The sequence below is a fragment of the Mauremys mutica genome, chromosome 9 (assembly GCF_020497125.1).
Source record: "Mauremys mutica isolate MM-2020 ecotype Southern chromosome 9, ASM2049712v1, whole genome shotgun sequence".
NCBI classification, from domain to species: Eukaryota; Metazoa; Chordata; order Testudines; family Geoemydidae; genus Mauremys; species Mauremys mutica.
Genome location: NC_059080.1, coordinates 62,673,344 through 62,697,790, shown reverse-complemented (window position 1 = coordinate 62,697,790; position 24,447 = coordinate 62,673,344). Strand labels below are relative to the sequence as shown.

Genomic DNA, 24,447 nt, shown 5'->3' with positions numbered 1-24,447 from the left:
GTGTGGGGCGGTGCTGGGGGGGTTAGTGTGTGCTGTGGCTGGGGGCGGTTAGTGTGTGCTGTGGCTGGGGCTATGGGGTGGTGCTGGGGGTGTTATTGGGGGGTGGTGTGTGCTGGTGCTGGGGGGGTTAGTGTGGGGCGGTGGTGGGGGGGGTTAGTGTGTGCTGGTGCTGGGGGGTTAGTGTGTGCTGTGGCTGGGGGCTATGGGGTGGTGCTGGGGATGTTATTGGGGGGTGGTGTGTGCTGTGGCTGGGAGCTATGGGGCGGTGCTGGGGGGTTAGTGTGTGCTGTGGCTGTTGGGGATTAGTGTGGGGTGGGGCTGGGGGGGTTAGTGTGTGCTGTGGCTGGGGGCTATGGGGTGGTGCTGGGGGTGTTATTGGGGGTTGGTGTGGGCGGTGCTGGGGGGTTAGTGTGTGCTGTGGCTGGGGGGGTTAGTGTGGGGCGGTGCTGGGGGGTTAGTGTGTGCTGTGGCTGTGGCTATGGGGTGGTGCTGGGGGGGTTAGTGTGGGGTGGTGCTGGGGGGGTTAGTGTGTGCTGTGGCTGGGGGGGTTAGTGTGGGGCGGTGCTGGGGGGTTAGTGTGTGCTGTGGCTATGGGGTGGTGCTGGGGGGGTTAGTGTGGGGTGGTGCTGGGGGGGTTAGTGTGTGCTGTGGCTGTGGCTATGGGGTGGTGCTGGGGGGGTTAGTGTGGGGCGGTGCTGGGGGGTTAGTGTGTGCTGTGGCTGGGGGGGTTAGTGTGGGGTGGTGCTGGGGGGTTAGTGTGTGCTGTGGCTATGGGGTGGTGCTGGGGGGGTTAGTGTGGGGCGGTGCTGGGGGGTTAGTGTGTGCTGTGGCTGTGGCTATGGGGTGGTGCTGGGGGGGTTAGTGTGGGGCGGTGCTGGGGGGTTAGTGTGTGCTGTGGCTATGGGGAGGTGCTGGGGGGGTTAGTGTGTGCTGTGGCTGTGGCTATGGGGTGGTGCTGGGGGGGGGTTAGTGTGTGCTGTGGCTATGGGGTGGTGCTGGGGGGGGTTAGTGTGGGGTGGTGCTGGGGGGTTAGTGTGGGGCGGTGCTGGGGGGTTAGTGTGTGCTGTGGCTGGGGGGGTTAGTGTGGGGCGGTGCTGGGGGGTTAGTGTGTGCTGTGGCTATGGGGGGGTGCTGGGGGTGGGATAGTGTGTGCTGTGGCTATGGGGTGGTGCTGGGGGGGTTAGTGTGGGGCGGTGCTGGGGGGTTAGTGTGTGCTGTGGCTGTGGCTATGGGGTGGTGCTGGGGGGGTTAGTGTGTGCTGTGGCTGGGGGGGTTAGTGTGGGGCGGGGCTGGGGGGGTTAGTGTGTGCTGTGGCTGGGGGGGGGGGTGTCTGTGTAACGTCAGGGGGGGGCAGGGAGCGGGTCCAAGGGCCGCTCTGGGCGCGGGGAGCGAGGCGCGCTCGGCCGCTCGCAGCTGGGCTGGCGGGGTCTGTTGCCGTTTCCGAGGGCCGGGCTGGGCCGAGCCGCGCTGAGCAGCCGCGGGGCTGGGGTGGGAGCCGGGAGCGGCCGCAGGAGCCGGTGGCGGTGCTGATCCCGCCGCGCCGCCGGGGGCAGCAGAGCGGCCGAGGCCGGGAGCTGGGCGCAGGCCGCCGCAGCTGCAGGGCGGGGAAGGGCCGCTGCGCAGCACCGCGGGGCGGGGGAGGGGGCGAGCGAGAGACCGTCAGGCAGCGCCTCGCGTCGTGCGCCTCCTCCAGAGCCGCCAGGGTGGGAGCGGGCACTGCCGGAGACGCTAACGAGCGGCCGCGGACCCGACCCCGAGAGGAGGGAGGCAGCTGCCGCCAGGCCCCGTCCGCGCCGCCCCATCGGCAGCCGAGCGAAGGTACCGACACGCCGCCGCCGCTAGCTGCTCCGCCCCGGCTGGGCTCTGCCGCCGAGCCGGGCCCGGTCCGGGAGAGGCGGCGGATTGGGGCTGTTGGAGCCCCTGGGCCCTGAGGGCAGGGGTGTCTGGCGCCTTTCCGCCGCCCCGTAGGCCCCGCGGAGCGGGGAGGCTGGTGTGGAGCGCCCCCCCCCCATAGGCCCTGCGGGGGTTGGGGAAAGGGGGAGGCTCCTGTGAAGCTCTGCTCCTCCCCACCCTAGGCCCCGTGGTGGGGAGAGGGGGAGGCTGGTTGTGAAGGTCTCTGGTCTTTTCCTTCCTGAGTATCTGAGTGAGGAACTTCCCGTTTGGGCAGAGCCAGGTGATCTGGGCACGGGCTCTCCTCTCGCCTCCCCCAACTCAGCGTGGGTCCTCTCCTCTGTAGGGGCAGGCCCAGAGAGCCAGTTCTGTGTCTTCAGTTTGAGGACAAATATCGGGGGGAGGGTCTCCATGCCTCACTAGCTGCTGCTCCTTCTGTCTTGGCTTGATGTTGACACGCATTGTTTCCTCTTCAGATCTGGGGTTTGAACAAACTTCCTGTTACAAAACCAGTGGAGACAAAAATCTGCTTGTCAGTGTCTTGTGAGAAAATGATCTGTCTTAATGAGACCAGGATATGCTTCACGTTTTTGGCTGTGGATTAGGAATTAATTAGGACTATGAATTGTTGTCTAAATGAAGAGAAATTAGTGGTCTTGCTAGTGAGTTGATCTCCCAGGGCAGTAATGATGAGGAAAAAGAATAGTATAAGTGACTTCACCTTTGCAAAAGTGCACCACACAGAGGCCCAGAGAAGGCCAATATACAAAAGATACATAAGGACTTTCAGTAATTGGGCTGTTCTAATAGGTATAGCTAACAAGCCCAGTGCCTTTTTTTTTTAGTTGCTTTGTACTGAAATAAAGTAAATAATGGGGTTGAGCTTGGGAATGCCACAAGGGCGGGTGATAGAAAGGGGCGAAGCCCCCTTGCATCCTGACACATTCGGTAAAATGTTTTTCCTGGACTGATAGGACTGTTTGCTCCTTCCTGCTTGTGAAACTGACTTAGTTGACTTCTTGGACACTGAGAAAATAAATGAAAAATTAAGTGCCATGAAATCACAGCAAATGTCCATTAACAGTTTCAGTGAATACATTTAAAGTAATTATTACTTGCTTGTTTAATCACTTTGTAGGCTGCAGAATTGCTGTTTGTTAACTTACAAAGCAGATATTATTCAGTAAAATTTAGGGAAATGTTTGGTAATTTTTTAAGAGTTCAGCCCCAAGTGGAACCCATGATTGAGGCTGATAATCACCTTTACTTAGGCTTTGGCTACACTTACACTTCAAAGCGCTGCTGCGGCAACGCTGCCGCGGCAGCGCTTTGAAGCGCTTTGAAGCGCTAAGTGTAGTCAAAGCGCCAGCGCTGGGAGAAAGCTCTCCCAGCGCTGTCCGTACTCCACCTCCCTGTGGGGAATAACGGACAGCGCTGGGAGCTGCGCTCCCAGCGCTGGGGCTTTGACTACACTGGCGCTTTGCAGCGCCGCAATTTGCAGCGCTGGAGAGGGTGTGTTTTCACACCCTGCTGCAGCGCTGCAAATTTGTAAGTGTAGCCAAGCCCTTAGAATGCTCACTCCCTTTCAAATTAACAGATCTGAATCTCGGACTTTGCTAAAATCTTAAAACAAATTTATAAAGAAGTTATTAATTGAGAGGTTTTTAGCTTTTACTGGTGATCTAGCTCTGTGCACATCTTGAATTGCTTTGTATGTGTAGATTGGTTTTAGGCCTATTCTGAAGAGGATGAATGAGAACTAATGTTGTTTATATTTAATTTGTATGGTGCCTTTCATCCTGAAGGTTCCTCAAATGCTTTACAAACTTAACGAATTGATATACAAACTATAACAGGGACCACTTCATCCATCACTGAAATGGAGCCACTTCTGGGATGTAAAACGGCTACTGTTTAACAACGCACAGCAACACTGCACAACATTTTAGGATGGAACTGAAGAAGAATACTGTTTCCAAATGAAACCACAGGGAGAATTTTAGGTAGGCAAACTAATTACCTAAGTTAGAATTTGGTTAGGACACCACAGTATTCACCTTTCTGATATTTATTGATATCTTTATATTACAGGAAACTGACTTGTGTGTATGTGTGTGTGTGTATATATATAGTAAAATCTTCTACTGTGACACAATTTCCAGCACTAGGGCCTGATCCTACAAATTTCACTACATGTATAGTCATAGTAGGAGTCTATGCAGGAATAACTCTGAGTGAGAGTAACTTGTCAGGACTGGGTCTTTACTTTCCAAAGGGCTCCCCCAAAATCTGATGTGACCTAACATTTTTGTGGAAGGGAATTTTTTTCTCTAGTTTTGTCTAAGGGTACATTTTGGCTTTTTAAACTAATTTTTATTTCTATAAAAAATGGTAACCTAGTTGCAAATTTATTTTAAACCTATATTTTATCATAAGAAAATGACATGAATTAATTAGCACATCCAGTGCAAGGGAAAAGATTAAACTGTGACCTTGCCACTTTTCAACTTCTTTAAGGCAAGAGACATACAGTCTTTTAAAAATAATTATGTAAAATTTGAATCTAAAAAGGAACTGCCATTTACAACAAAATATTTGAAAATTATTAATATTTTTACTTACTTTTCAAAAACTCCAGTGCAGAGTCCTATGTTTTTCCTTACAGCAGTTTAGGGTATCATCAGGAAATGCATCTCTTTATAGTGTTTAGGTGTTTATGAGGTCATACGCTGTTACAGAGGAAATGCAATACTCTGAGCTATTCAGAGCCAAAAATATTCTTTAGTTCACTTTTAAATACAGAAAGTTTCTCATTTAACAGATGAGATCAAAATAATGTATATTTGCATTATAATACATATTGATGTGTATTTATGCATGGCTTTTCTAGTTAAAGGGGTTTAACAAAATAATAACGTGTAAATTAGAATAAGCAAATTAGTTATTAGTATCAGAAGTACCATTTGACAGTTTTAGTCTTCCTGTGTAATGGTACAAAACTTACCTGATCTTTAAAAATAAAAATCACAAAAAAGATGTCCCACAGGCCTACTTGTGCTTGTAAGATTATCTGTCATTAACTTGCTATTATAAGAGAATTGTTTTTTACATTTAGTTCAGTAATAGTCTTGTCACATGAGAAGTGATTGAGCCTGTCAGCCACATACAGTTGTTTTAAGATTTTTTTTTTGTGAGCTGTACTGTAATCTTGTTGATAGCATGATGATAGTTTAGGATTTCTTCCTTAGAAGATAAAGTACCCCAGCATAAGATGAGATTGTATCTTATCTTAAATTTCTGGTAACATTATAACCTAGGCCCAGACAAAAGTGTATTCCCAGTGAGGTGTAAATATGTCAAGAAAACGCCACCTCTTGGAATTCTCTGATTGCTATTGTAAAATGTTTATTCAGGAGGGGAATGACATTGATCTTTCACATTGTCATCAGAGTTATTCTGTAGTTTCTCATTGGGTAACTGGTGCTAGTCAAACTAGACCTTAGTTTTATGGTGCTGTGTATTGTGCACTGTCTGTTTGGTTCTTCAAGTTCTTTTTGAAGGCTAAAAGTACTAGGCTGTAACCCTTCCACAGAGTTCATTCTGAATCATGAGAGGTGGTTTTTTTTTGGGAGGGGGGGGGAGGAGGGGAAAGGAAGAGATTACTATTTATGTATAATAGAATTATATGCAGAGCTGAATAACTTACGTTTTAAGCATATTGGGGGCTTGCAGCTAAACTTTTATTTAGGATCCTCTCTTTAAAACTTAGTAATCTCTGTAGTACGCTATTGGGTTTCATAAAATGTAGGTAAACTAAGAGAATTTTCTGCCATAAGTAGGATTCTGGTAATGACAGTATAGAGAGGGAGAGGTGGGACACAGCCCCTCCCCCAACAGAGGGAGCAAGGAGAGGCAGCACAGCCAGCAGAGCCAGAAGGGAAGAGGTGGGGCCAGAAACTCTCTGCTTCTGGCCATGCTGCTTTCCCCGCAGCCTCCGAAGCAGCTGTAGCTCCTGTGCTGGCAAGCTGCAGTCATGCTGCGCTGCCCAGCCCCCCAGAGCAGGCTGTGGCTGCGCTGCCCAGCCCCCCAGAGCAGGCTGTGGCTGCGCTGCCCAGCCCCCCAGAGCAGGCTGTGGCCAGGCCAGAGACATCCTCCCCAGATAAGGTGGGAAGGGATGGGATGGGGAAAGTGTGGGGGTCCCAGGCTAGGGTGGGGTCATGTCGAGGGTGGTCACAGGGGTAACTCCCCTGACCCCCAGGTTCTCCCCCCCAAAAAAATTTCCCCACCAGTTGCTGTCCTGGCCCGTCAGGGTAAGCAGCTGGCATGCCAGGACACTTTGTTTACTTAGGTTTACCTCTGTGCCTGTGGACGCTCAAGGTAAACAGACCATCTTGGCCCACCAGTGGCTTATCCTGATGACCCGGGAGCCAAAGTTTGCTGACCCCTGAATTATAGGGTTGGCTTATGAACGGGTCATTAAAATTTTTCCATTTTTACTTATCCATCTTAGGGGCGGGAGGTCAGCTTATAAACGAATAGGCTAATGATCGAGTTAAAAAAATCTTTTAACTTTCTATAAGGAAATTGCAGAATGAATATGGACCAAGTGATGTCATGCTTAATCACTCTTCTCACTAATTTACCTTTTGATACCAGATATATTAGCAATCCTGACTACAGGATTTGCTATCCAGGAGTGAAAGCTTGGTTTGATTTTAGTGTGGGTGTCCTTTGTATCTAGCTTGAATCCATTAAAAACCCCTATTTTTCCCCTGCTATATTATCTTCCACCAAACGTTGCTGTGGATAAAACATATATATGCATGCAAAGCTTGATATTTTTCTTAGATGCACCAGAACATGCACTATTTGAGTGAGAGAATTATTTTTGAAAATTACCTATTTGGTTAGGCACCTAACTCTCTGTGCACAATATTATGATTTTTTTTACATGTTTTAATTGCCCCCACTGTCTCTTCAGACCTCATAGTAACACTTATGTTGTACCTGTTGCACACTAAGAGTTGTTTGTGTGTTAATGAAAGTTAGTTCTACTCTAATAGGAAGGAGGAGAGCATAATAAGAAACACACCAAATATAAAGGTTATATTGTATTGGTTTGCCTTAACAACCTTGGCCAACTGTTTAATAAATGGGTGCTTAAAGTTAGCTTGCTGTATTTAGATACTTAAATAAATGGCCTAAATTTAGAAAGTTACTGAGAATCCAGTAACTTAAATTGGAGTCATTTGAGTTGGGTCCTTCTGTATCCAAACACATTTGCACTCTCTTTATATTACCTCATAATGAAATAATGTATTAACTTATCACCTATTCAGATATCTTGTATAAAGAGATGAATTTAGAAATGAACCAAACAGGAAGCAGATACACATTCAGTGTGTCCAGGAATAATCATGTTCATTCCTCAGAAACAGTTGTGACTTTTTTTAAAGAAACATCAATTCAGGAAGTAATTTTTTTATTTTAAATAAATACTTCAACCTACATTCAGATTCCACAGTTTTGAGTGTTTTAGCTAGTACCCTGTGTGTTCACAGAGCATTATAAAAGTGTCCTGACTGATAGATTTTAAACATGCAAACGTGTGTTCTTTGGATATAATTCAAACTTAGATACCTCTTGAAAACCTGTAAAAAGGGAATGACATTTTTTCGAGGAAATACCTAACACAGTAGCTTACCTGTCCATGTAATGGTAACATTATAATGCTTCCAATAAAATGTCAGCTTTGATGGCGAGTTATTTTTAAAAGCACATTAAGTGTGTTATGCTGTTTTTCCCCCCATAAAAGTCTCTGCTGAAAAGTTTAATTTAGCATTTTTTATCTGTTTCAGAAAACTGAAAAGTTATATTTGGTGCAAAGATATTTAAACATATCAGTTGAGAGCAGTGGAATTCAGGGAACAGAATAGTAAGAGATTTTTCTAAGTGTAAAAAAACTACCTTCTTTGGCTAGATTGAATCCTTAAAATTTTGAGTGCATTTTTCTCTACGTGTTCTGTACACAAATTACTTCATATGTAAAATGAAGTGCAACTTTAGTGCTTTTGGTTACCGCCCTGTTATATATCACTTCTTATCAGCATTGCTAACAAATATTAAAGTAGTTCATTTTGTTACTAAAGGAAGTGTGACCAGCGGTTTATTAGTTAACTAATGGAAAAACAGATTTCAAACTCTTAATAAAGGAGCATAGTTAGGAAACAGTAGAACTGAGACTCAATCAAGGGCTTAAAATGTCTACTTTTCTGGTGTGTTGAGGATGAATATTTGTGGGTAAATAATACATTTATTTCCATACAAGTTCAACCAGTTTCACATCTTCACAGATTTGTTTAGTGGGTAGAAATGTAAATCTCTATTTATACCTATATTAAGGCAAATTACCAAAAGTGATAATTATGAAAACAAATATTCTTGAAAAGGTAGAGCATGAAATCTCCAATTGCCATTGGTGAGTAGAAATCTTTCTCTGGCCAGTAGTGGGGCCTACACAATCAATTTAAATCTAACAAAATACATTTCTGCAGAACTTATTTACACTTTTTAAAAGAAAGAAGTATTTTAGTCTTTATATGGAGAACCTTTCAAATATAAAAGGATACTTTTCTGTCTTCCCAAGTCTTCAGTCATCTTCAGTATTGCTTTTTTCTTTACTAATTTGATCCAGTAGCTCACCTGAGAATGCTTGCTACTTTCTGTAGGTGAATGGATTTTTCAAGCCCTGGTCCTCCGGCTAATAGCTTCTTTCTAGTATTCGTGTTTGGAAGTGCAGAGGAGACAAAAAAATCCTCTCCCTCTCCCCCCACCATTCCCCCGCCAAACCCCCCTGAAATGGAACTATTAGTAAGGCTTCATACAGTGATTACTATGCAGATACGTGTGCTGACAGTACTTCAGTACATCCTGCTGCGATGGAATCTCTGACTGTAGATGTGACTAAGCAGTTTCTATATAGTTGCTGCTGCAATTGTATATAGGAACTAAAATGCAGTGATATAATCGGAAGAAAACAAAACATGTTCCCCTCCACGTACTAGTTCTCTTTCCTTAAAGGAAGGCATCAAAGCCTACAGTAAGGAAAAGCTAATAACCTGTTATAGCTTATAAAATATACCGTATTTAATATCTGTACCTTATGGAATATCACCCTTGATAAAATATGCTTCACTTACAGAATATAATTCAGATTTGTTTCTAAAATGTGGGTGATTTTCTCCTTTAAGCAGAGACAACCCAAGTCTTCTGATAGTGGGGGTGGGGCAGGGCAGAGTGAGGGCAGCCAGCTTCAGCAGTGTTACTGAGCATGCTCAATACAAGCCAAGTAGCAAATCTGGGGTGGGGTGGGGCACATGACCCTGCATTTCCCCCCACCTCCCAGGCGTCGCCTCTGCTTTTAAGTAAGGAATTAACATTGTCTTAAACTGAGTAAAACACAAACTGGCATTGAGAAGCTTTTCAACACACCTTACCAATGCATTGCACTCCAAACCTGCAACACCTGCCATTCCAGTCCTAAACTTTTCTTGAGCAGAGCTTGGCAATAATTCAGAATTGTTTATGGGGAACTGTAGGTAATGTCCATAGGGGATATGATCAAGACTAACACATTTTGTACTTGACATACAGAGCTGCATTAAAAGAACATTAAGGATGCAAAGACAAGCACTCAGAAGTTAGCAAATGGCAGAAGCGGTGTTGCCTGTGCAATCTTAATTCAACCCCCCTTGTGCTTATTCGGCCTGAAACCGTCTCTAGTGAAAACACAGTCTTACAGAAAGTCTTACAGCCAATCTTCACCATAATATAATATTTGGTTTCCAGTGTTGAAAATTGCCTATCAAATAATTGCAATAGCAGATTTCAAATGATGTGATAGAACAGAAGTCGTTTGGAGATGCAGCTAACGAAAATGCTGCTAATTTTTCATGTTTATCTGTCTGGAATGTTGGAGCTGATCAAAATATCTTTCTGTGGTAGGGTGATTGCTAGAAATGAAGGCTGAAATTAATATTTTAGATTGAAGGTTTGTAGATTAGGTAGTGCATGTCACTTTCTGGTTCTGTCAATTCTCCTCGATTTTTGCGAGTGTTCAAATTAGATGTAAGATTCCTCTAAACTTGCACTTTCATGTGGTATTCCACACATGCTGCCTCGCCTTAGCAAGAAAGTCATGCAAAATCCTTATTAGTGCAATATTGTCTCTGCTCTTACCCAAGCTTATTTTTAGCGGCAGAAACAGAATGAAATTTACAGTCAAACAAGAAATTGATGGACTAAACTGAAATTAAAGCTCCATGCTTCTGTTTACTGATGACATCCTTCTTAAATGTATAGGTGATACGTGTTTATTTTGCCGTTAGTCCTAACTATTTAGATAACTTGTCCTATCATACAAGTATCTGCAGGTTCCATTAATAAAACTAATGGCTACCGTTGTATTTAACTATTTTCCTTTCCATGAGTTACCTTTTCCTCAAATTACAATGGAAGCTGTCTGTCAGATACAGAATTTCTTTTAGGAAGAATAAACTATTAATTGCATACAACGTAAGTATTTGCACAAATATAATTCCATCATGAAATCTGTAAGCAGAATAGAATAAGGCTTGTGGAGTTCTTTAAAAATGGGTTTTGAGAAGACTTATTTCTAGAATGTATTTTGAGGCATACTGTGCAAATTATCAGATGAAAGCTCTTTTAGTGACTTGAGAGAACTGAGGTAAGCCTTCAGGGACAGAGATGGTGGCGAGTGAAGAAATGATAGCAATTGTTGGACTCAAGATCCTAAATTTGTGCCTTTCGAACACAGTACTGATCTGTCGTTTCTACTGACCTAAACTTGAAGTACCTTCTTAAAAATATGCTAGAGCTTTGTAAACAGGTGTTGCTCTAAAAATTATTCAGATTTATAATCTCTTAGAAAAGCACTACATTGAAACATCAATATCCAATATTAACCTATAATTGAAATTGAGTAGTATTTAAAATCTATTAAATTTTGTAAGTGGAGGCTATATTAGAGCCATGCAAGCACTTTATATTTAACGTTGCATCTAGTTTCCATTTGCTATGACTTTAAAACCACTCTAGTAAACACAAAGATTGTTAAGATAGTTTGGTGAAGTTAGGCTATGCCTAGAAATTAAGTATAAACTGAAAAAAAATCACTATTTGAGATTTTAAGGCTTTGAGTATCAGAGGGGTAGCCATGTTAGTCTGGTTCTTGTAGAAGCAGCAAAGAATCCTGTGGCACCTTGTAGACTAACAGACGTTTTGCAGCATGAGCTTTCGTGGGTGAATACCCACTTCTTCGGATGCAAGTAAGGCTTTGAGTATCCTTTTCCCTGCAACCTCTTCCATAAGAGAGAGAACCCTGATAGACCTCAGATTTTCTGCACATAAATCATTGCTGAAGGGAAGTAAACTTTGGAAAATGTATGTTGTTAAATGGGAGAGAAGTTATTGTAGATCTTCTACTGTAATGAGCCAGCTTCATCAGCAGCTGGGAAGTTACTGGGGTTCCAAGACTGATTTAACTTCCAGAGGTGGAACATTTGCCCCATGCCCCTCCCCTTCCCCCAAGACTCTGCTGCCTGGCCTGGCCGGAAGCTGAGCTGTGGTAAGAGCTGCCAGGGCAGTTCTTGAAACAACCTGGGGTGACCATATATCCTGTTTTTAAGCCCTGCCCTGGACGTCCCAACTTTTTTGCAAAACTGGGCATTTGTACCATTTGTTCTTGCCAACGGATCATCAAGAGCGAACAGAACAAAAGCCCACTTTTGCCAACTTGTACGTGTCTCATCTCGGGTAATTCTGCTTAAAGGATTTGAAGAAAGAAATATGGCCCTACGAAAACTAAGAGATTGGCGAAACAGAGAGTTGCTGAAGTTCTTTCATGATGCCTGATGTGTATATAAGTCAGGGATAGGAAACCTATGGCACACATGCCAAAGGCGGCACGTGAGCTGATTTTCAGTGGCACTCACACTGCCCGGGTCCTGGCCACCTGTCCGGGGGGCTCTGTATTTTAATTTAATTTTAAATGAAGCTTCTTAAACCTTATTTACTTTATATACAACAATAGTTTGTATATTATAGACATAGAAAGAGACCTGTTAAAATGTATTACTGGCACGTGAAACTTTAAATTAGAGAAAATAAATGAAGACTCAGCACACCCGATATAAGTAATCAGTTGAAAGGCAATTTTTTTACATTATCTGTTGATGTCAGTCCTTCCTTCAAACTACCATTCTACAATGAATGGAATGCTCTTTAAGATACAAGGTGTGCAGTTATTTTGCAGTAAATACTTGGGTATGGTGAACTTTTTGGGAACTCTAGAGTGATCTGACATGAAGTTGGAGTTCTCAGCTTTTGGTGTGTGGCATTTTTCTGAGATCTACTCTTTTGGTCTTTCCTAAATGTTTCTGTCTTTATCAGAGACAGAGCAGCATCTTTTCCAGTGATGGTGGTTCATAGCAAGGAAGTCTATTGGTCGCAGAAGAGAAAAGAGTGGTGTAAGGGTAGAACAGATTTAGAATTACTCGTGTATGCAGCCCACCATAGCCATCTCTACTTTTGCTGTGCCTTTCCTGCTTCCATTTCACTTACCCTGAGAATTTACAATAGAATCAAATAATATTTTCTCTCCCCTTCCACCATAGAGTTGGCTGATTCATTTCAGTTCTGACTCTGATGATATTCAGTATTCTAGAAGGTAAGATAATGTAACTTGTGAAACTCTCTCTTCTGAATTCCAGTTAGCCACTCTGAATAGGTTGTTGGTGTGGATCCACATGTCAGCCAAAATGGCATTTTAACAAACTCTGCCTACTAAATTGTAATACAACAATTTCTCAACTGGACAGGAGCCATAGTGCTCAGAGGAATATGAAAGGAAGCTTTTTCCAGTAAAAGACTCTGCGAGGAAGAGATTCAGTCTCCAACAGATTTTGTCAGAAGAAAAGGAAATATTTCTTTTGTGGTTTTAGTAAAATATCTGACATTCCAGAAAGTTTACACTAAAAAATATCTATCAGTCCATTTCAAGTGTTTGTAGTGGTCCCATCAGTGAGTATCGGGGTGACTTCCAGATTGATTGGTGTGACAAGGTCCCTAGTGGACTTTGTGAAGTCTTCAGCCTTTTTCCTGTCCTGGTTACAGGAAGCTCTGCTTTGGGTACGATTTTTTTTTTTTTAAACCATGACCAGAACATTTACTACAAAAGGTTGATCTTGCAGAATCCAGCTAGGGTAGGCCTAGGAACAGCTGCTTGAATTATTTTGAACTCATGAAAGCTTTTTGTGAGTTTTTGAATTGGAGAGGAAACTGAGGCAGGGTACCCTGATCACAGGAGGGTTCTTGGGAGGCAATTGGCCCTGTTGCAATGTCTTTGAGGAGAAGGATTTGAAATGATAGTGGAAGCATACTGCAAGACAGTTGAGGGACTAGAATATAGGGCACATTCTGTATAAGCTGGTGTTTTTGCATTGTTTTCATATCGCCTTTAGATACAGAGAATTACAGTAATCTAGCCTGCAGGTGACAACTATATGGATCACTGTGGCCAGGTCCTAATAGGGGAAAAAAGAGCAAAGTTTCTTAGCAAAATGGAGGTGAAAGAAGGCATTTTTTTTGTCATTGGCACACTAGCTGATTAAGTAGGCTTGGCAGGATTTGAGTTTAATCAGTAACTGCCTGTAAACATAGATTTCAGCTGACACACTGAAATCCCTGGGGGAAAAAAATCATTTGGTAATAGTTGTCCTTCCTGCAGGGATCAGGTGTCACTGGCTGTGCAGGAAGCCCTTTTCAGCCCCACTGTCGCAGACCCCACTCTGTCACTCACCAGCTAAGGGTGCCAGAGATCTCTGCTTTGTCCCACCAGGTCTGCAACCTTTCTCACACGTTGCACCTGCAGGGATTTGGCATCATTGGCCCTGCAGCTGTGCAAGGAGCACTCTGCAGCTGTGCTATCATGGCCCTGCTCGCTCACTCACTAGCCAGAAGTGTGGGAGCCATCCCTGGGCAGGAACTGTTCAGCAGTGGGATGGCCTCCCCCTCACAGTCAAGGGTTCACCCTCTTTACAGTCCTGGCAGGGGATCTCTGCTCTGCTTGGCCAAGTCTACCACTGCCTCTCCTACACCTTGCATCGTGTTGTCTTGGGTCCCTCAGCTATACAGGGAGCCTCCCGCACTCAAGACTGCACCCACCCTAACCCAAACCCTACCCATCAAAATTGTTAAAAAACCAAAATCTTAAAAATAAAAATAGATAAAAATCTGAATTAAAAAAAAACCTGTATTCTTCTTAGCCTGCTAATTGTCTAGGGGTCTAGGCTCAGTGATGAGGCAAGTCAGGCACAGAGCTTTAGTGGGAGAAGTGGGTAGCCTCCTGGCTAGTTGTTTGGTTTGTGTTCTTCTATCTGATCAGTATCACTTCAGTCTTGTTTGGATTCCATTTGAAACAGTTGCTTTTCATCCAGGAGGTGATTTCTTGTAAGTATTATAACATTTTAATGGCATTAGTTGCATCTTTGGAAAATGAGATACAGAACCGAGTGTCATAGGCATAATGTTGGCAGTGGCTCTTGTGAGTGTCATACTCTCTCATTGTGCAGATGTTGATGAATAGAGGGAGGTAAAGTTGCATCTTTTAGGACCTTATCTATAAGAGGTCTCAGGGTAGAGGTACAGTTACCCATTACCAGTGTCTGAGCTCTGCTGATCTGAGCAGAAAGTTGATCTCATCACGTCTTCTCACCTGCTGGAAATTTTGCTCCCGCCTCCTTCATCATTCTTGTGTCCTTCCTCTAGGATTGGCTGAGGAATTGGTATTTCTATTTGAGGACAAGCGAGATGGATAACTCCATTTTCATAATATAATGGATCCGCTAGTAACTGGTTTATGGAAGATGTGGGATACTATATTTTTGGATCTAGGATGTGAGGCAAAAATACAAGATTTGCTGGAAAGCAAAGCTGCTACCTGAGATATGATATGATCCCAAGGGTAGATTCAGCAAGCAATGCCTGTACAGCTGCTCCTAATTTTGGATAAGGAACTGTGCTTAAAAACCAAGCAAAATTTAATTGACCAGTTTGCCATTTCTGTTCTCTTCACTGAGCAAGGGCCATGACAAAGTGGGTGGAAGGATTTCATGGTATTGACAGGGCCATGACTCCCAAGTCTGAGAATAGAAACTTGTATGTCAACTACTGTCTCTTGCTTCCTATATGAATCAGTATATAACTTCCAATGAAAATGTTCCTTTCAAAGGAAATATGTCATCCTTAAATTATGTACTAAGCTCAGTCAGTTTGTCAATTTCACATTACAAGTGTCAACTACATCTTGGGTTGATGAGACAAGTTAATTGCAGAATGGCTATTTTAATTTTTACATTATATTTTCACATGTCTATGTCTATGCCACTATAGCATAGACATACCCTGGGACTGTTTTCTTGCAAAAGCACAAAAGTAGTCAGAACTGGAGGCATTAAACTATGCTTTAACATATCAGCTGTAACATATCTGCTGTCTCAGCTAGCCTTAGTTAGTGTTAGTGCAGCACCTTCAGCTCTATAATAAGTTTTTTCATGACTGGTTTGCCACAGAGTTGTCTCACTTACATCGTTGATACTAAGCCCTGGTCTATACTACAAACTTATGTTGGTATAACTGTGTCGCTCAGGGGTGTGGAAAATCCACCCCTCTGAGCATCATTACACGGCTACCCCTCTGATACTTGGGTTTAGGATTTAACTGATAACCACAAAGTCAGTTTTCACAGTAACATTTTTTTTTTTAATTTCCTTTTTTCAACTTTGGCTATGGTATTATGTCCCTCACTTAAAGAGGGGAACTGAAAATGTTTTGTTGCATATAGCTTTTCCTGTGTTAGTGAAAGAGCAGTCTTTGAAATTAAAATGATATCTGAAAGGAAAATGTTGACTGAAATGCTGTGGAATTCTTAAAAAAAAAAAATTAAACAATAATACCCAGAACATAGAACTTGAAAATGTGCATAAAATAAACATATAATTCAAGGAAAAGAATAGCAAAAATGGAACCCCTAACTGTAGGTAGATACCTGTATTTAGCAATGGGATGGGCTAAGAGGTCTAATACATCTTTTCCATTCCTAATGTCACTTATTTTGTGACTCCCGTCTTAAGGGAATTGTGAAGGCTTCTAGGACTAGTCTTTGGTTACTGTAGCCAAAAGAAGCTGCTCTTACTAGTTTATAGGCTCCCAAACATCATAAAAAACAGAACACATTTGAGGATGGTTTTAGCCTTAATACTTTCTTTCTTAGATTGGGACTTTTGATTCTCAAAGCTTTTTCCTGATACAATCAGATACATTTTCTAAATTAAAGAGCTTCAAGGTTATAAATTGCCTGGAACAGCTAATTGCACAGTAAAAGGTTTGAAGTAAACTTTTCAAATTGTGTGGTGTATTATAGATGCTGGTCATCTTTCATGCTGAGATTTTTGAATTGCCAGTTTGCTTTTCATATTTACCAGGGAATGGGTGAGGCCTTTATGTGCCTATCTGTATACCGTATGTAGTACAGCATAAAGGTTTTTGGGCAAATGAATGGGTGGAGTGACTTTAAACTGCACACCAGGAAGAGAAGCTAAGTCATAAATCTGTGATATTTTTCTAGAACATTTACAAAGTTTTGGGATTTGGTTTTTAAATATTAAGAATAATAGTGGTATTTGAGTTTGAAAGTCATCTATAAAATCCCTCAAAAGTTGTGATCTATCTTTTTAGTGAACTAAGTGTCTATAAAAATGTGCTTGTGTGTTTATTCAGTTGCTATGGGCAAAATGTGGGTTATATTTGTTCGGTAGGGGAACCTCTGACACTGAGCTAATGAAGCCTAATAAAAATCTGTGAATCTTCTGCATCATGGTGTAGGTGATCTTGTTCCTCATCTGTCAGACAAGTAGAATCTTAGAGTCTTTGGTGATTGGAGAGAGGAGTGTGGCTAGTGGGAAATATAGGTATGGTTATGAGCTGCATTGCTAATCTGATTATTCAGTCTTGTGTTGAATTTACTATGTTGTTTTTTAGACTGACTGTAGTAAATGTGAAATATGTTGGTAAATAATGCAAGTAGGTGATCAGTGGTTGTCAAACATCTGAGTATGAATTCACCTCACTCAACATGCCTAAAACAGAGGTAGGAAACTACAGACTAGATTAAAGTAATGAAAACAGATTGTTCTAAAGTGAAATGTAAACATTGTCAAGCAAGTTAGTGTGAAAAAAAGGATTTGTGCTCATTTCAACAAGTGCTGAAAGCATTTGATTTGGTTCTCAGAGATCAAATATGGCACTGAACAAAACTTTCACTGTAAAAGTAGAATAGAAGAACATTGATGAATATGATCCTATGAGACATTTTCAGTGATTAGCACCAAAATGCACCTGTGATTATACTTTTCAACATGAGTTTCATGCAGGAGCAATCTCTGTTATCCCAAAAATGGCAAAGATGAGTTGGTGATTGTTGTTCAATCAGCTGAAAAGCAAAGACTGAAATCCTTTGATGCTAACATCATCTTAAATGTAGCACAAGATGAGCACTTTAAGGAAATGGGGTTGTCATAATTCACTGCTAGAATATTGTGCAAGTATAATCATGGAAGGTGGAATCAGTGTTTTAGCCCATTCTTATTGTTTTGTTTGAAACTTCTTTCTAGGGTAGGTGTTTATAAATAAATAAATAAATAGAAGCATAAATATTGATAAGTGTATTGGTATTTGAGAGAGAATATGAAAAAATGATAGGTCTAAGTAATTAGTAGACTGAAGTATTTGGGAATTACATATCGCATAGGAAGCTAATTTTGAACAATACACAGTTTTGCACATTTCTGTGTTTGAGGAATTAATACTTATTAACTGAATTGCATAGTATATATTATTTCATTTAAAAATGTAAAACTTTTGTGTTTTAACTAACAAGTGTGCTTTCTAATTAAAGAAAATCATAAAAGATTGTGTTGGAATCAATAATTTTTCAGAACACATTTGAGCTCTGAAAGGTTAGCAGACTATTTGTATGGATTATTTGGTTGTTTGTTCAGTATTGCAATAGCCAATATGTGGAACTAGTACTGACTATCACCTGAGTTACATAATGGTCTTTCTGCTCCCTTGTTGATGAGCTAACCTTTATAAACTACATCAGCTTTCACCGGCTCTTTATTAAATTTCTGCTGTGGACCAGAAACTGGCTGGATGTGAACATTGTTACAAACAAAACTTAGATCATAATATGTTCGTGGACAGCAAATAATAAAACAAATCTGAGCAGTCAAATCAAAACTCAGTTTCTAATTTGACAGTCTGTTCGCAAACAGGGTTTATGTTTGAAATCTAATAGTAGCAGATTCCTGAAAGCCATCACTTTCCTTTGTATCCTACCTCCCTTTAAGTCTTCTGTTACCCTGGATACTCTAGTTATTAAAACATTAAGGTCACTTTGAACCCATCTCTTCAGTTCCATTTCACATTCTGTCCAGTACAATGGCTTTCTTAGGCTTGGTTTTCACTACAGAGTTAGGTCGACATAAGGCAGCTGATGTCGCCCTAACTGTCAGTGTCTACACTACAATCTTGCTCCCACTGATGTAAGTGCCGTACTAGACTGACATAATAACTCCATCTCCACGAGAGGCATAGGGCTTATGTTAGTGTAGTTAGGGTGATGTTGTGTCCCTGTAGACACTGCGGTACTTACATTGGCTAGTGGCTAAAATTCCTGTCAATTTCATGGCTCCCTGGTGGAGCCGTGATATTGACAAGAAAGGTTGGTAGGTTCCCTACTGTTAACCCTGTGCCTGGCTCACAACTAGGGCTGTCACCCCAGGGTGAGTGGGAGGCTCCAGCTAGAGCCTGGCTGCCCTCGGACTCTCGGCTACCTGCTCCCAGTGGGCTGCTGTCTAGGCTCCCCTCACATTGCTGGGAACCCTGCTGCCCCACGGGCGCCCACCTCCCAGCAGGCTGCTGCCTGGGCTCCCCACTCCGAGCCTGGCTGCTGGCATTGAGAGCCCCAGCTCCCCATGGAGCTCCCCTGAACAGAAACAGTAGCAGTGTGAAAATGAAAAGAATGTCAGTTTCACTGCTGGTAGGCTCTGTGCTGTGAAAGTGAGCCTGCGTGGGGCTCACAGCTGGGGCTGTCACCCTGGGCTAGATGGGGGGGCTCCAGTTGTGAGCCCTGGGTGACTGTCAGTGCCCTGCACTGAGCTGTCAATGCCCCACTTTAGTTGTTGCAAGCGCTCCTGGTGAGGACACACTGCACCGGCAGGAGGATAGTGTGGACACCAACAGCTGATTGAATTACTGTAGTGTCTGTAGGTCAACCTAAATTAAGTCAACCAATTTTGTTGTGTAGAAAAGCGCTTAATAGCTGTCACTTACCATTTTTCATTTTAAAACTGTTCTTTGGTTAGAAAAGAGGATTTTTTTAAAATTTACCACCTTTCAATTGGTAACACTGCAAATAGTTCATTGCTGCATGAAGCAAAGCGGTAAGCAATAATAGCTGGAACAGTTTAAAAAAAAGTCCTGATTGAGACCTTTGGGTGCTACTGCATGATCAATAATTGATGATAGTGTTTCTACCTTATAAGCAGGATGCTAATATTGTGCATTGGATGGAGTACAATAATCTTGATGAAAAAAGTAGGCACTTCCAGCCCTAACAGCCACTCTATATGCCTTTCTTGACTGATATAGATGAAAAAATTTGTAGTGACTTATAAGAAGTATCATTTATAAACTGTATACAGATAACTGTATACAGTTAATTCATGCCAAGCATTATAGTGGAGTATTTGCTGCTTTTAATGTTGTTTACTTTTGCATGCTAGTGTTTCTGCATGGATTGATTCTATGTCTGATGCTGTTCAATATTTTTATCTGTGATCTGGAAGTAAATATAAAATCACTGCTGATAAAATTTTTGGATGCCAAAGATTGGCATAATGACAAATGATGAGGATAGGGCAGTTTCATACACAGTGATCTGGATTGCTTGGTAAACTGGGTTCGTTCAAAAATGCAAGGTTGTACATCTAAGAACAAAGAACGTAGTCTTTGATTACAGAATTGGAGACTTTATCCTGCATAGCAGAGAGAAAAGGTGAGTGAAGTAGTATCTTTTATTGGACCAACTTCTGTTAGTGAAGTTAGAAAGAGACAAGCTGTCGCACTTACACAGAGCTCTTCAGGTCAGTAAATCCTGAAAAAGATTTAAGGGTCATTGTAACTCAACATGAATGCCCAATGTGGTGCTGTGGCAAAAAGGATCAATGCAATATTTGGATGTATAGACGGGGAGAATAGAGACTAGGAAAGGAGGTGATTTTATCTACATAAGGCATTGGCAAGACATTCTGAAATACTGTGTATGGTCTGGTAACAATATTTAAAGACTGCTGAAAGACTGGAGAGGGTACAGAGAGAAGCCACAAAAATTATTTGAGGTTTAGAAAAAAAATGACCTCGGCATGATCTAGACACACAAGTTACACTGGCGTAGATACACCTATTGGGGGTGTGCGTCTGACTTTCTTGTTATTGACATAGCGATGCTGGTAAAAGCCCTAATGTAGATTCAGTTATACCAATATAACCGTACTTATACTCAACGCTATTGGGGATTGCAAATATACCTATGCTGACAAAATCCTCCTGTTGTATTACAGTGAGAACTTTAAAGAGTTAAATCAATTTTGCTTATCAAAATATTGAGCGATGACTTGATAACTGTTTATAAAACGTTCCAGGGGAGAAAGTACTGGGTACCAAAGGGCTCTTTACTCTAGTGGAGAAAGATGTAACAAAAACCAGTGGCTGCAAGTTAAAGCCAGACTAAGTCAAATTAAACATCCAGCACAAATTTGTAATAGTGTAGGTGATTAACTGCTGAGATCAGGTACCAGAAGATGTGGTGGATTCTCCATCTCTTGATATTTTCAGATCAAGGCTGGATGCCTTTCTGGTAGATATGGGATTTAGTCAAACCTAAGTTATTGGGCTCCATACAGGAGTAATTGGGTGAAATCCTATGGTCTGTCTTACACAGGTCAGACTAGATGATCTAATGGTCCCTTCTGGCCATAAGGCCTGTTACTCCTTGGGGAATTCTGTGCTACTGCACAATGCAGAATTTGCGCAAAAATTAATGTTGTGTGCGGAATTTCCTTTTTCCCACCCAGAAACGGGCTGCAGAGCTGCTGGTTGCCACCAGGGGCTGCTGGACCCAGCAGAGCTCAGATTGCAAATAGAAGAGACTGCCGGGGGGAGGTGGGGGGAGCATGGAGGGTTCCATTTCCCAGCATACCCTGAAGAAAGAAGATGGCGTGCAGGAAACTCCTCACAAACCTGGGACCCAACATCAGGCTGTTTCTCCCTCTGGATCCCTTGGCTCTAGGAGGAAGAGGATGCGAATGTCTGGGCTGGCAGGGGGCCATAACTGGGGCTCTTGAGGGGTAGTGAGTGCGTTTGTCTGGACTGGGGGGGAGTACCCCCATGGCTGGGCTTTGGGGGTGGGGGGCAGAGAAACAGGAACTGGTTTGTCATAGGGATTTCTTTAACATACTTCTTCCAGGGAAGTTTTTGTGTGTGTCTGTATTGTTACAGACATAGAATCATAGACTTTAAGGTCAGAAGGGACCATTATGATCATCTTATCTGACCTCCTGCACAGTGCAGGCCACAGAATTTTACTTACCCACTCCTGGATCAAACCTGTGTCTGAGCCATTGAAGTCCTCAAATCATGGTTTAAAGACTTCAAGGTGCAGAGAATCTTCCAACAAGTGACCTGTGCCCCACACTGCAGAGGAAGGCGAACCCCCCTCCCCAGGGCTTCTGCCAATCAGACTTGCTGACAGGTATTTTGAAATAAATTCCTAAAATAATTGAAACTGGTGTGATTAGATGCAAGATTGTAAATGATTGTTCTGTTTTTAATATTGGCTTAACAATAAAACAAAATTTTATCCTTTTAGACTCATTATTGTCATCTTTTCTTGTGTTTAAGTCAATCTGTACATTTTTAACATTGTTTCTAAATAATTGACTTGATATTAGTAGTTCTGCCTTATTTAAATTATGCCGATTTTGTTTAATTTTTAACAAGTTGCTACATCTTATCTGCTCGCACAATAGAAGAACATTTTCTGTGCTTGCTCATTAGGCGTTAGGTCTTAACATATCTGTGCAATTGTTATCAAAAGGTGCTTTTTCATTATAGCTACCAAGAGATAACTTGTTTTTCTTGGCCTGCTTCCCTCATCCATTACATATTAAATGGAATACAACCATTTCATCTCAACCTCTGTACTTCTAAATGAGTCAACATACATTTGAGTATTTGACACTGTTTTGGTCTATGGTACATTTTAAAAAAGTGACAGACAAAAAAGACATTGTTAAATTAGAAGCCCTACAATTGAAAGAATAAAGTTGTAGGCGGCATTAGAATTTGACTGTTGTAGCTGATTACTTGCCAAATGTGTGAAAGTAGGAATTCTGTGCAACTATATCTTAATATAATTAATTTCTAGAAGTCACAGGGAAATTTGACAAGTCTGAGAGAACTTTTTTTCCGCCAGAGCAGGGCAGTCCGGGATTTCTGATCTAATACATAACCAGAAATGGAAGTGTGACATTCACCAGAGTACAATCTGGACAATTGAACAGCTGTGTCCCTTCAACCCTCCAACTTTCACACTGCTTTGCTGTGAGAACAACCGCTCCTGACCTGTTCATTCACACACAGCATAGTCACACACAGCCTATCGCATGCAAAATCTCTCCCAACTAAATGATATGAATACTTCTAGCCAGCCACTTCTAAATTATATTGCAGAGTGGCACCAGCAAATTCCCAGTGCCAGTCTTGTCCTCAGAAATGTGCATCTTGTACTGCCCAGTTCTTTCCTTCTGTGAAGTACAAACTCACAGAAAGTCCATCATTTCATTAATAGAAAATGATATGCACAAACCCTGTTATCTCAAATGGAGGCTCCAGATACTTCAAACATGCATTCATTTAGATAAAACAATAAAACAAATTTATTAACCACAGAAAGAATTTAAGTGATTACAAGTAATGAGGCATAAAAGTCAGAATTGGCTACAAAGAAATAAAAGGTGTAAAATGTAAACTAATACTTAACTGAACAAGCTAATTGAATTCAAAGCAAAGTTTTTTCTCATCACATGCTTTTCCTGGCTGAACTCCTTCAATCAGGACCACTCACTCAGTTCATTGATGCTTCCTTTATCTTTCAAATGTTGATGCAGTGAGTAAAAATGAGCGGAGAGAGGTGATTTCTGTCCTCTGTTCCCCCTCTTATAGCCTTTCTCTTTTTGGAGTATCCACTCCAGCTAGAGTTCAGGTGGCAGCAAGTCTGTTTTGAACGGGAACCCCAGCTGTTTATTTGCCAATATGTAAATTTCTCACTTATGCCTTTCTTCCAAACATGTCCCCTTAATCAGGTGATAGTCCATTTGATTATGCTGAAACCTGGCTGAGGTGCTGACTAGCATTTTGTCTCTGAGGAACTGATTTGGGCTACTGTAACATCATACGGTAGAATCTTGTAACTTTACATACAGTGTTGCCATGCATACTTTACAAGGACAATAATGGTCAGTGAATTATGAGTTTTCAAATGATACCTCACAAAGGGATACTTTGTACAAATGTTTTCATAGTTTTGTAAAAATGTCATAGGAAGACAATATTTTCTCTGCCTTCCTCTGTTCTTCAGTGTTCCTTGAACTTCGTTCTAGCTTCAAGAGAGTTGTTGAGGTCCACGCTAGTGAAGTTTGAGTGCCTGTAATCCAGCCCTCTATGGAGTAATTTAATAGAGATGCCAGTAAGTGAAGATGTACTGTACTACTATTTGTACTTTGTTCTCAGAATGTTTTTCTTAGTAATAGTCATGCAATCAACTTATTTTTAATTTCGTCACTCCTTGCTTAAATAACTTCCCTTATTGGATGATTACACTGTTTCAGTGTATCTCTTTCTAACCCGTATTTGAATTAGCCTGTAGGAGAGTGCACTTTCTGACATTTCAAATGAGAAGTAGAAATCTTGTTCCTTAGTATATTAAATTAATCACAAGGAAGAAACTGCATGTCAGTGTTCTTGCATTTGTTCTAGTTTTTCTTGAGCAAGAGAAACAAGTGTCCCTGTAGATTAACTTTTTCAAGCATTATCTATTATTATTATTTTTTAAAGCAGCAAGGCAATCTTAATGGTTATCATTTGTTAACCGTAGTAGTTTAAAATTGGTTACAATTTAACCCATATTCCATACAGCCGTTACAAACTATTTATGATTTAAAGACTTATTTGATTGGGCTCCCCTTCTTTGTGTCAGTAGTTGTTTATGCACCCTGCTACTCAGCTCTAAAGGCAAAGTGTAGAGCAGCGTCTGCTGGCTGGGTGCCCAGATATGAAGGCAATGCCATGCCAGCAGCA

General features: G+C 41.9%; 1 protein-coding gene and 1 long non-coding RNA gene across 7 annotated transcripts in view; one reads left to right on the top strand and one right to left on the bottom strand.

Annotated features, from left to right (window-relative positions):
- Positions 1 to 1,585: 1,585 nt before the first annotated feature.
- Positions 1,586 to 24,447, top strand: part of CAB39 (calcium binding protein 39) — a 63,037-nt gene continuing 40,175 nt past the window's right edge. The window contains exons 1-2 of one of the 4 annotated variants that reach the window (XM_045030785.1): positions 1,586 to 1,818; positions 3,747 to 3,893. The gene's annotated coding sequence lies outside the window, so the exon portion shown is untranslated. Of the gene's footprint in view, positions 1,819 to 3,735; positions 3,894 to 23,728; positions 23,837 to 24,447 lie in introns of those variants that run through there. The other 3 variants (XM_045030786.1, XM_045030787.1, XM_045030788.1) reach the window with 3 other exon arrangements.
- Positions 4,549 to 24,447, bottom strand: part of LOC123377644 — a 47,846-nt gene continuing 27,947 nt past the window's right edge. For 2 of the 3 annotated variants that reach the window (XR_006582259.1, XR_006582260.1), the window contains one exon: positions 23,236 to 23,809. This is a non-coding gene — a long non-coding RNA (uncharacterized LOC123377644). Of the gene's footprint in view, positions 4,620 to 23,235; positions 23,810 to 24,447 lie in introns of those variants that run through there. The other variant, XR_006582261.1, reaches the window with a different exon arrangement.